Source organism: Mastacembelus armatus, chromosome 2 (assembly GCF_900324485.2).
Source record: "Mastacembelus armatus chromosome 2, fMasArm1.2, whole genome shotgun sequence".
Taxonomy (NCBI): Eukaryota; Metazoa; Chordata; class Actinopteri; order Synbranchiformes; family Mastacembelidae; genus Mastacembelus; species Mastacembelus armatus.
In genome coordinates this window covers 7,640,953-7,654,311 of record NC_046634.1, presented here as the reverse complement: position 1 = coordinate 7,654,311, position 13,359 = coordinate 7,640,953, and positions in this window count along the sequence as shown.

The following is a 13,359-nucleotide window of genomic DNA, read 5'->3' as shown; positions in this document are numbered from 1 at the left end:
GTCTCTCTCACCCCTACTTTTTTTTTTTTTTTTTGGGCAGGTTTTGCCTTTGTTTGATAGGACAGTGGAGAAAGACAGGAAATTAGGGGAGGGAGCAAGGGAAGACATGCAGGTTATATATCGCTCCCCTGGTTTGTCCTCTCTCCCTCTCTCTGTCTCTCTCTGTATCTTCTGCAGGTGTCCTTGGTCCTGGAGCTGTATATTTCTGATGTGCAGTTGGTGGGGCTTTGCACTCACCCAAACTGAGCCTGGTTCTGCTGGAGGTTTTTTTCTTCCGTTAAAGGGAGTTTTTCCTCTCCACTGTCACCAAGTGCTTGGTCATAAGGGATTTGTTGGGGGTTTTTTGTAAAGTGCCTTGAGATGATCTATATGAGATTTTAGTCTTGCAGACTCTACGTTCTGCCTTAGTTTGGTCAATGTAATTGAAATGTGTCCAGATTTTGCTGCGTTTTCTGTTGTCCCTCATTTTCTCAACGTTTTTTTACCTTTCCAGTCCGTTTGTGTTTTGGTCCCTCCCTCCTGTTCGTGTGTTTGTTGTGTGCTGTGTGTGTAACTCCGCCCTTCCCCTCTCTGCTCAGCGCAGACAGAGACGCCACACATATCAATCAAATGCGGATTGAAGAGAAAAGCGACAGAGAGAGAGAGAGAGAGAGAGAGAGAAAGAGAGTGCGTCGTTCACGTCGAAGAGCCGGCTCTCAGAGCCGTTTCGTTCACGACCGACACATCACTGCGGCGCATGCGTAGAAAGGATTCACGTGTGATTGGACGGCGGCTCAATCACGCAGCTGAGCGTCTTTTTAAGTGTCTGCGGGCAGGCGGGCCTGGTAGAGATGGGAAATTCGATTCTTTTAACTGACTCAGATCTTTAACTCTTGAACAGTAAATTGAACGAATCATTTTGAGTCATTTCGTTCATTTTACAGCTGTAACCCTCTTGTGGGCGTTGTAAAAATGGCCGCGGTTCTCAAACACTATAGACTGAAGACAACATGGTTTGCTTCAGCTGACATATTATAATACACAAAATGCCACAAGCAATTCAAACTGAACGTCAGATATCAGACATCATCCATTTCCTTGTTTCTCAGTCCACAGCCCCGTAGCTGAGCTACAGCTGTCACGTGACAAACGAACGAAAGAACGATCCGTAACGATCCGTATGAACGACTCGTGAAAGAACTGTAGTGCTTGCTGCTCGCCACAGAGCCTGAGCGGCCTGGCTGTCACGTGACAAAAGAAGAGGACCTGAGGACGGACGCGCAGTTGAGTGAGTCGTGAACTCATCATTTCTGTTTCCTGTCCTGCTGACTGAGCTTGTGCAGCTGCCGCCATGTGGCGAGAGAAGGTACTGCATGACAATGAACGAATCGCTCACTGAGAGGACTCATTACTCCTGAGTCATATAAAAGATTAGTTCATATTGACTGAATCGTTCACGAACGACACATCACTACGCTTCCTACCCTCATAAGAAAGGTGCTCAGCGTGGTGACGCATCTCGACTACACGCCCTAAACTCCCGTTCTCCCCCTTCGCCCCTCTTTTTACAGTGAACCCAATGTGCTAGATGAGTCCCAGTCCCAGTTCTGCAGGAGGGTAACCTCTCTAGGTACAGTGGTCCTCTCTCTCTCTGTCTGCGTTCTGCATCTGTTTGCCAGGGGGAGGGGCATCGCCTCGGGACGGCCCATTATATCAGGCCGCCTCGCTGTCGATCACTCATCCGCATCCAAATCGCCTTGGCCCTTCACCCCCCCCCCCCCCCCCCACTTTCCTGTCTATCTTTTTCTGTGTGAGTCCAATGTGATTGTCTCTGTCCCACCAACCCCCACCCTCCCACTTCCTTTTGAGCACTGATCCTCATTGTCTCAGCTCATCTGCTGTGCTATCTAACTAATTGTACTTTTGAGAAATGGATGTCAAATCTTTTTAACCCCTATCCTACACACTTCAAAAGGAATGAAGGGGGGATTTAAAAAGCTAGACACCTCCAGTTATTAGTACAAAAGTTTCTTTTCTCTGCGTTGCTACTCCAGCCCCTACTGTCCCCTGTTGTGTTTTCGGTGTATGAATCATGGCAATCTGCCCCGACCGGGCATCTTGTAGCATAGTGTTTGTGTTGTGTATGGGTATACGTTGAAGTTAAATGTCGTCAATAGGCAGAGCTGGGGATGCGGTGGCCTTTTGGTTCCTTCGCCGTTACGTATTTCTGCGTCTTTGCGTTTGTGTCCATCTCTGTGATTGAACCAGGGTGGCCAGCGTGCAGAGCGAACCGGGCCAGCAGAACCTCCTGATACAACCTCCATTAGGAAGAAAGCGTGGCCTCAGACAGGTGAGACCCCATCATCGTCTGTCATCTTTTATACACGCACAAACACGCATACATGCATTGAGGATTGTTGTGTATTGTGCCAGAAATCTAAGGCCATGAGTAGACTGGGTTCTGTGTACATGTGATTGAAGACGTGTTCATGTAAGTCCCAAAATGCTCTACGGGAACAGGTGGGATCAATGGCATGTAATGGCATGTATGTAAGGGATCAATGGCATGGGAAACTAATAATGGAAAAACCTGTGTGACAAACCTGTGTAACCTTAAAATGAAGAAAGATGGTCTAAGGGGGTGGAATCCATCCCTCTGACTAAAAGTATAAAGGTAGAGAGTTTAGGAGAACACGGGTAGTATACCCTGGGGTAGCTCATTGTCTGTACTATGATTTGTGAATAAACACCTGTGAACTTGGATCCAGTTGTGTCTCTGCTGTTTGTGATCCTATAGAAGAGCATTGCCAGCTATACTTAGGAAAATTGACTCAGTTATAGTATAGTCAGATTGAAATTTTCACGGAAAGCATCAAGGTCGTCAACACACGACAGGATAATATGGTTAATTTATAGATGTATCATGGTCATCAAGAAAGTGCAAAGGCTTTGGAACAATTGTGTTTGTGTAAAAGTGGTAGTGTGGAAACAATTCTCTATACCTAGTTGCTGTTACTTGCGAGTTCTCTGCAGATACGACGCCCCCTGCTGCCGATTCCAAAGAATGAACCACGAGGTCGATCTGGAGCGAGGCTTTCCACAACCCGCAGGAGCTTCCAGCCCAAAAACAAACCACTGGGTAACAACCTTTCACGTGTGTCTGAGAGTTAGCGACAGTAAGGATCGGTGAAAATCTGAAACAATTTTGTTTTACATTTTAAAAAGGGATGAGGCTACACTTATCCCACACTTCAGATCGAGCACACAGGCCAAATGTGGACTGATAGAAATTGATATTTAGTGTCTGTGCGCAGATTTGAACTGACCTGCTTCACCCCTCCACAACCTCTGTGTTTGTTCCTGTGCTGTTTGTTGTATCACCTGTCTTCAAACTGACTCTTCTCACTCTGTTCTGTCTCATGCCCTGTTTCGAAGAAAAGAAACTTTATTGGACTGTGACCCCCTAGTCTTTGACTAGCCCTCCTGTCCCATCCACCATTCTCTTTGGTGGTGCTGATGTGTTAACGAGTTGCGAGATGACACCGTCATCTCTGTTTTGACCAAAAGAAGTCAGTGACAGTGGCAGGTAGGAGACAATATAAGGGGTACGCTCACTTGAATTTGATGCATTTTCCAATATCTTAAACCTGTTAATATGGAGACAAAAAGCACTCATGAAAAAATGTAAATCTTTAGTTGGATAACTACAGACAATATGCAGTGCGATCCATTGACACTATTTTCTTTAAACAAACTGAACAAGGAACAGGAGAAGAGAGAGAGCAGTGGGGCCTCCGCAGCAGCCTCTCTCTTCCACCCTCCATCTCCCGGCCCTCCACCCCAACACCCCCATCTAGGACGTGCTCCCCGCTGCCTCTATCCCGCACCTCCTCCCCTCTACCCTCCACCGCTCCCAGTGCTGGGTACTGCGCCCGCCCCGGGCCCTCCGCCACCACCACCTGCCGTCGACCCCGCTTCTTCCTCCGCCTCCTCCGGGGCCATCCAGGATCAGAGAAAGCCCCGGGGACGAGGACACAGCGGCACTCCTTCCACGCAGTGACGCCCTGCTGCGTTTCAGTGCGGACGATGGCACAGAGAATCCCATTCTCACCCCCCTGTTGACCTGGATCTGGATGAGTCCCATGTTTGATGAGGCGACAGGTAGATTGATTCTCTATCTATTCTTTTCTCAGGCAATGACCTGAATGTATAACATAGTTTATTTTTCTGTTATGTTATGTCATCAGTGGTGTTAATGATGACATAAATAAAGATCAGACATTATCAAGTGATTAATATATTGAAGTTAAACATATGTATAGTGAGAGTAGAGTATATACATCTAAGAAGAAGATGCAAAGTTTATTATATGATATACATGTAGTGTATATTGTATACATTATATACAACAGTCTGGAGATTAGTCATCCAAAGAATGGATTTTTATAAGAAAATATAAGATTTAATTATCGATAATCAAATCAATCAGTATTAATTAAAGTGGCTCATTATTAAACTTTATTGTACTTGAATTTAAGTACTATATTAAAGTTTGTATTAGTGATGTTGTCTTATTCCTTATAACTCATTTCACCGGTGAAGCAATGTGTCATCATTAGCTGTGTTTAACATTATGTGTCCAAGTTTGTGAAGATACAATCATATCTTGTGTGTAGTCTTTACAATAGTAAAGTGAACTTATGCATATGGGTTGAGTTTTTCACGCTTTTTTGAAGAAGCGTTACTGTTCCCTTTAAAGGTGCCATTTCTGTGTCTAATTATGTAAATGTGTTTGTGTGTAGCTACAGGAATATATGATATACAATAAACGTGATATTTACGATATCAGCGTTGGGTGCATTTTTTGTTATTTTTTAAAATCATAACTTCAATAACTAAACCATGAGTGTTTTTTTCCAGATCATTTATAGCTTCTCAAAGTGTCCAAATTGATCCAAACAGAGGTGTTTGATTTGACAGCCAAACAAAGTCTTGGTATTGTCTCTGCCATAGACATTAAATGTGGTTTGGAAAGTTCCAATATCACATAGACGTGTAATCTTAGACGTCGACCAGCAGATGTCGCCATAGTTGATTTGTCCAGCAGATGGCGCCCTTGTTGACCGGCCAACGCTTGGAAACCGTGAGCTTCTTTGTATCCTTAAAAAGGAAGAGGCCCTTCCTTAAAAAAAGAGTTTCATTTTATAAACCATGAATGTTTTTTTGCCAGATCATTTATAGCTTCTCAAAGTGTCCAAATTGATCCAAACAGAGGTGTTTGATTTGACAGCCAAACAAAGTCTTGGTATTGTCTCTGCCATAGACATTAAATGTGGTTTGGAAATTTCCAATATCACATAGACGTGTAATCTTAGAAGTCGACCAGCAGATGTCGCCATAGTTGATTTGACCAGCAGGTGGCGCCCTTGTTGACCGGCCAACGCTTGGAAACCGTGAACTTCTTTGTATCCTTAAAAAAAAGTTTCATTTTATCATAATTCTTGTACATAGAGAGAGCTTAGTGAACCGGAGTCAAATCTCAATCTTGGCCCATAAAGCGGAATGTGATAATAACAGGCTACGGACAGGACCATTGGATCTTTAGTATGAATGGCGTCTGGAAATGTATGTTAGTCGGATAAAAGGAGAGACGGAGGGAGTGACAGCCAGTGACATGGAAGGTGTTTTAGACAAAGAGTGAACACAGCGAGTCATAATAAATATTAAAAATCGGATCTAAATATAGATAATAAGAATAATGCTGGATGAAGTTCACACCGCGGGTCAGTAGGCGGCGGTAAAGCAACTTTGGCGAGGCTGCAAGCAGCCATGAGAAAATGGCTGAGGAAGAGAGGATCCACTTCCTCCCATAAATCCCTTCGGAAAGCGTCGCTTCCTCTTTGACATTCGGCGGAGCCAGGCGGAAGAGCCGCAGCGACCCGCGTTTGGCTCAGTAACGGCGGAGATTCGGTGTCGGCGGCGGCTCGTCGTGTGGCGGAGACAGAGGAGACACACTCGGCTTTAGTTGGACGGTCGGACCGCGTAGATGGACGTTTATGGACAAGGTCGTGGCGGCGGAGGATGGCGGCTAGCTAACCAGCTAACCGGCTAACCGGCTGGGCAGTTGGCAGACGGACGCCACGTGTGAGAGTCGCGGTCACGTCAGGGCGAATTGTCCAACATGTATATGAAAGAAAACGACTCTCTGTACCTTTGTCTTTGTCACGACAATAACAAGAAAGGTCTAGAGAGGCCGGGGGGGAAGACACGGGGTTCATAGTCAGGTGCAGTAATTGTTTTCGTGTTTTTCATGTTTTGATGAAGGTACGGAGCACGGGGGGCGGAGGGACACCCGGGGCCCGATCCAGACGGAGTCGTCGACCTCCAGGAAAGGACGTCGCTGAGCGGTGAGTGTTAGAATAAAGGACAGCGTATATCGTAAGGTGTGGGTTTGTAGTGCTGAAAGTGTTTGTTCAGACAAACTAGTTTAGGTCAATGCATTGGAATATTTGAGTAGCACATACATGTTATACCTTTATCTGCAGTCATCTCCTAGCGTTAGTCATGTCAGTAGCCCAGTCAGTTAACTATGTCAGTGGTTGTTTCTTTCCAAATCATATGCAGTCAATGTAATTCAGTAGAGGTAGATGTGATAGATGAGCAAAGGTTTAGAAAAGTGTTAAGACTCCAGGGAAAGAACAGTGTAGGAGAGGGTGTGAATAGATGTGCTACTTGTGATGTTTGTTCTTTCTAATAAAGTGACATGTAAAATCTGACTCTTTTGTCCTCATCATTGTAACCAACTGTAGCATGAGACAGCCCTTTACTCTTTCATACTCACATTGCTAATTGTCTAGTTATGTGGGAAAGGTTATGTAGTGGTGGTAGAGGACAGAAATGTGTTATTGAGCACATTGTGTGTATATTAAGTGTTTTTCATTGATTGTGAGCATCATGTGCCCCTCATATTTATATCACACAAACAAAGAATAAAAACCTTAATTTGAAGAAACAGTAATTAGATAACCAGATGGGATAAGTATAAATCATCTTTATTGGTGGAACAAATGTTAACAGTTTGTTGTCATTGCAGGATCCATTCAGAGGCCTTTGGGTTCCTGCTGCTGCTAAAAAAAAATTTAGTAAAAACTGAAGTGTCTAAAAACGGAAGAAGTTTGTGTTTTTTTGTGTTTGGACAAGAAAAATGAAGTTAAATGTTAGACTTAATAAAGTTTTAAGTAAATGTAAAACTAAAGTTGAACATTTACTTAAAAAGTGCTTTTTGAAGTGTCACATTCAAGTCAAATCACTTCACAACAACACACAGACCTTTAAGGCCAAAAGTTGCAAAGTCATTTCACTTCAATGCACAAAGCTGCTTCATCCAAATCAAACTCATCTTTGCTCTGGACTGCAACACTGACAAAGTAGCAAACATCCAAGTCAAGTCACTTTGCAACCACAGGTACACTTCCTGGTCTTTGTGTCGCAAAAATGACTTCACTTCGATGGCTGTTCCTTTGTCATCCAAAGCAAACTTTTTTTTTTGGTAAGGCAGGAATGAAGAGTCCAGGAAACCTGAAATGAAAAAAAAGAAAGTTTAATTTTGCTATGGATTGGGGTTGGTGAGATGTTTACTTTTTCTGTGATACTGACTATCTCCACATGTAATAAAATACAAAACATGTTTCTAAACACTGCTCGTCTTGTACTCACTTTAATAAAAGTTACCTTGCAAACAAGCAGTTTACAAGGTAGCCAACAGCTTCTCCAGGCCTCGTTGTTTGACCTGAAAAACAAAAATATTATTTCCCGGAGAGGAAGCCTCAGCTACAATCCTGAGACAAAGGAAACGGGGAGGGGAAAAAAACTAAACTGCTCCGTCGCACGTCTCTGAAACTTACAACATTAATTAACAATTATTAAATTAACATTATTAAGCTGCTCCAAACACTGCTGACGGAAGTTCAGACTACATTCATTCCTTCCGCCCGTGACGGACACATCCGGTGCCATGTCACGTTCCCGACACAAACCCCGCCCTCCTCTACAGCAAAAAAGAAAAACCACGTTATTTCCGCTTCTCTTGTCTGTAAAACAAACAAAGATCTTCGTCCACAACCGCCATTAAAAACATGCGGGGACTCCGGGTCTGCTGCGCGACTCCAACCCGCTTCAGCACCTGAAACAAACTCCGTTAACACCTGCTACAAACATTTAGCTCCGACGATAAACACACACTCTGCCTTCTCCGCCGACCTGTAGGAAACAAACACATTAAACAAAGAAACACTCCTCACAAACCGCCAGCCCCGGACTCCAAAACTGACGCTGTTTTGCCGTCGTCCCGCAGTCACACCTGCAAACCAAAAACCAAACCAAACTTTCACGCCGGTTTCGTCCTCAGCGGAACGAACAGCCCGAACTCTGCAAACAAAACACAACATGTCAGAAACAAGTTCAACTGAGCGTCGACTCGTCAAACGATCGACCAGCTCACGCCGAACGTACTGAACCCGTCTGAACCTGGACCTTAAATGAGACCGGCCGGCCTTCCTGCAGACGCTTAAATAGACGCAAAGCTAAGTGACTGAGCCGCCGTCCAATCGCACGCGAATCCTTTCTACGCATGCGCCGTAGGGATGTGTCGGTCGTGTACTAATTGGCTCTGAGAGCAGGCTGTTTGACGTGAACGACGGGAGCCGGCTATGTCAATGACCAAACTAAGGCAGAACGTAGAGTCTGCAAGACTAGTCTCACATAGATCTGGCTTGTAAATAGTTAAACGTTTGTTTTTCCACTTTCTCATTTATTTTTGTATCGCTCTGTAGAGTGTATAAATAAAGGTGGACTTATATAATCAACAGTTCATATAGTGCATGTTTTTTTACATTAGTGTTGGTAATAAATGAATTTAAGCACCAAAAAATCTGAAGAGCCACGGAAAGAGCCGTCTCTTTAGTGAGCTGAGCCAAAAGAGACGGAAATCACATGACTAATGCGTCACACGTTTTCCACATTACTGATTATCTCTCGGCCACGCCCCGACTCCTGATTGGGAGCCGCTTTGTTTCTCTCTCTCTCTCTCTCTCTCTCTCTCTCTCTCTGTCGCGTTTCTCTTCATCGCTTTTCTCTTCAATCCACATTTGATTGACATGTGTGGCGTCTCTGTCTGCGCTGAGCAGAGAGGGGAGGGGCGGAGTTACACACACAGCAAACACACGAACAGGAGGGAGGGACCAAAACACAAACGGACTGGAAAAGTAGAAAAAAGTTGAGAAAATGAGTGACAACAGAAAACGCAGCAAAATCTGGACACATTTCAATTACATTGACCAAACTAAGGCAGAACGTAGAGTCTGCAAGACTAAAATCTCACATAGATCTGGCTTGTAAATAGTTAAACGTTTGTTTTTGCACTTTCTAATTTATTTTTTTATCGCTCTGTAGAGTGTATAAATAAAGGTGGATTTATATAATAAACAGTGCTTTATTTTTACATTTTTTTTGGTAATAAATCACATGACTAATGCGCCGCAGGTTTTCCACATTACTGATTATCTCTCGGCCACGCCCCGGTTCCTGATTGGGAGCCGCTTTGGCTCTCTCTCTCTCTCTCTCTCTCTCTCTCACTCTCACTCTCTCTCTGTACCTTCTGCAGGTGTCCCTGGTCCTGGAGCTGTATATTGCTGATGTGCAGTTACTGGCCCCACCAACCTGCAGTGTCTATTTGTTGTTTATTGTTGCTGTTCCCTTCTCTCTCCTCTGTCCACTCACCCCAACCGGTCGAGGCAGAGGGCCGCCCAGACTGAGCCCGGTTCTGCTGGAGGTTTCTGCTGTCGCCAAGTGCTTGCTCATAAGGGATTTGTTGGGTTTTTAGTTTTTGTAAAGGGCCTTGAGATGATTTGTATTGTGATTTGGTGCTATACAAATAAAATTGAATTGAATTGAATATGTCATTTCAATGAAATATTCCTCTTCTGTGCTACGACTGACTTCTTTCACCTTAAACATTCTTACCTTTGCCGATGTTACTGTAAAGCACCGTATTAGTTAATGTTACTACAAAACCTGGTGAAACACACCACCTTGTCTTAAGGCAGGGGTGTCAAACTTACGGCCCGCGGGCCAGATGAGGCCCGCAAACGGGTTTAATCCGGCCCGCGAGATGATTTGAAGTTTAAATTAGCTGCAATTTTTCAATGAAAGAAATTGCTGTTCTAAATGTGTCCACTGGGTGTCGCAATTGCAATTATGTTAAGCAGGCAAACTGTTTATACCGAGGCTGAGCAAGTAGGCCTATATCTGTCAGCTGGCCCGGAGCTAGCTGCCTTGTCGGTCCGGTCCGGCCCACTTGGGAATAGATTTTCCTCCATATGGCCCCTGACCTAAAATGAGTTTGACACCCCTGTCTTAAGGAAAGAAAAGCCTGTATGACTAACACATAACACACAAGTTATTGTACTTTGCAATGACAAACCTCTGACATACCTTTTCTTATAATATACCTACTTTACCCTCTCTCTTCTCTATATAGTCCCCAGTATGACTGTAAAAATCCTTGTACTTACTTTACAACATTTGTCCTTTGACTCACAGCTCTAACTCATCTCTACATCCTGACATATTCATGTCACTAAAATATGTAGGTTACACTGATAAGACTTAATCCACACAATGATCCAACAGGCCTGAACTGCACACTGCAGCTGTTTCCTTCCACCTGCCCTCCAGCCAGTAAACAATGTCTTTGCATTATTTGATGCCACCTATTCCTGCTCTTACTCCTCCTTTCTTTACACCTTATAGTACTAATTATACCTGTTTTTGAGAAATTCCACTTCAGGGAGAAAGGGCGGGTGATCTCCACTGGTGCAACTCTACACACTCTGTGACCACTCCTTGGGCAGGCTATGACCCTTTCTGGTTCATGAACCATGTTACTGCACGAGCCTGACCTGTGGTGGTATTGTGGGGGAAACCAATTGAGACCAGTGCTCCCACCTGATTGGCAGGGAACCTGTGCTCTTATACAATTGATGATGCCATTTTATGTGTTATCTCTGTCTGGTTTTCCCTAGACAGCCCACACCGTGTGAAAAGAGACACTGCAGCAGGTTTGATAACAGAGTATATATTGTAATTGGTGAAGTACATATATTTTTATATATACAACATATATTATTTATATTATATGTTTTATATATTTCACATACACACACACATATATATATATATATATATATATGTAGATATATATAACCTAATATATATATATTAATATAAATATACACATAAATATGTATTTGTGTAAGTATATGTATATATATGTGTGTGTATGTATATATATATATATATATATATATCCATCCAAGGTGTACTCTCAGTGGGAGGGCAGTAACACGAGGGCCGACCCACCAAGGCTGGAGACTGAACGATACTGGAAAAACATATGGGAGAGGGAGGCATCACATAACACCAATGCCCAGTGGCTCGCAGACCTGAGAGCAGACCACAGCAACCTCCCTGAACAGGAACCAGTAACCATCGCAACGGCAGATATCCGAGAAAGGGTCTCAAACATGAAGAGCTGGACAGCACCGGGGCCGACATGATCCACACCTACTGGCTAAAGAAGCTAACTGCCCTCCATGAGCGCCTGGCAGCTCAAATGAACCAGCTGCTAATGGATGGGACCCACCCAGAATGGCTAACTGAAGGCAGGACAGTCCTGATCCTGAAGGACCCCCAAAAGGACCCCAAATCCAGCATCCTGAGACTGTACACTAAGAGGAAGGAAGGAGGCCGGGGCTGGTGAGCGTCAGAGCCACCATCCAAGATGAAACAGCTAAGATCCATGAGTACATCAGGAAGATGGTGGGATCAGACAGTAAAGGACCCAAGTGGTTTATTTGCACTTTACTTTCTTTTTTTGGTCTTCCCCTTTTTTTTTTTTATGCTGGAACCATGCGGGGAGGAAGAGGAGGTAGAGGAAGCAAATCAGGCAGCAGTCAAGAACTTCAGTTTGAAATGGCAGTCCAATCAGCTAATGAGCAACAGGAGTGTGGAGCAACAGGTGGATTTAATGGCATTGAGGGTGAAGAGGCAAGGGAACCTACTATAGCAGACTTGGCAAATATTCTCCAGGCCCACTTTAGTCATCAAAAATCACGAGAGGCTCAGTGGGACAAAGAAATGACACGCCAAGACCAGCGGTTTAGAGCTCTTCAACACCAGTTTGGTTTGCTTCAGTTGGAGGTTCAAGCGCAAGCCGATTCTAGGCAACAACCTGCTTTTTTGCAAAATAATCAAGTGACCAACAGTTTTTCTGACTCCTCTGCACAGAAGGTTGCTCCCTCAACTCCTCTGCCAGCTGACAATGGACAAGGTATGTCACGCTCCATGAGGGAACCTAATTGCAGAAATTAACTGAATCAGATGATATTGAATGTTTTCTCATTACTTTTGAAAGAATAGCAGTGGCTTGCAGATGGCCGAAGTCAGAGTGGGCTTTCCAGCTAATCCCTTTGCTAACAGGTAAAGCCAGGAGTGCTTATGTGCGTATGGATGTTGATGATGCGCTTGATTATGATGAAGTGAAGCTGGCAATTTTGAAAAAGTATGACATTAATCCAGAAAGTTATCGACAGAGATTCAGATCTCTGCATGTGGAACCTGAAGAGACTCCAAAAGAACTTTATGTGAGATTTAAAGAACTTTTTTGCAAGTGGGTGCAGCCAAAACATAAAACGGTTGATGGAATAAGTGAAATCATTATTCTTGAGGAAAAGTTTAAGCACACGGTGGCGTCTCCCCCTGTTGCTGCAGGTCCTGAGTTACTACTCGGTTTTGAGATCCCTGATAACATAAGCCTGTTGCAACAGCAGGACTCAAGCCTAGCTGAATGCATAAGTAAAGCAAAAAGTGGGGTGGGGACTGATGGGCTTAATACTGAGGACTATGTTCTGGAGAATGGGATTCTTTATCGTTGCCATAAGTCAGTGAGACAGTTAATGGTGCCAAAGGTAGCCAGAGAGGTAGTTCTGGCTCTGGGCCATCCTATTCCCTGGACTGGCCAGCTGGGGAAACATAAAACTGTAGCACGGATCCAACGCTATTTTCACTGGCCTGGTTTACGTAAAGATGTGGCTCAATTCTGTAGGAGTTGCCCTCAGTGCCAACAAACATCTGTTTCCCACCAGAGTTCCTCTCCAACCTCTCCCAGTAATCAGCACACCATTTGAACATCTTGGAATGGACATTATAGGCCCTGTGGAAAGGAGTCAGTCAGGAAATCGATTCATGTTAGTCATTACAGACTGAAGTTTTTCCACTGAGATCCATTAAAGCTAAGCCTGTTGCTTTTTGCCTGGTCCAGTT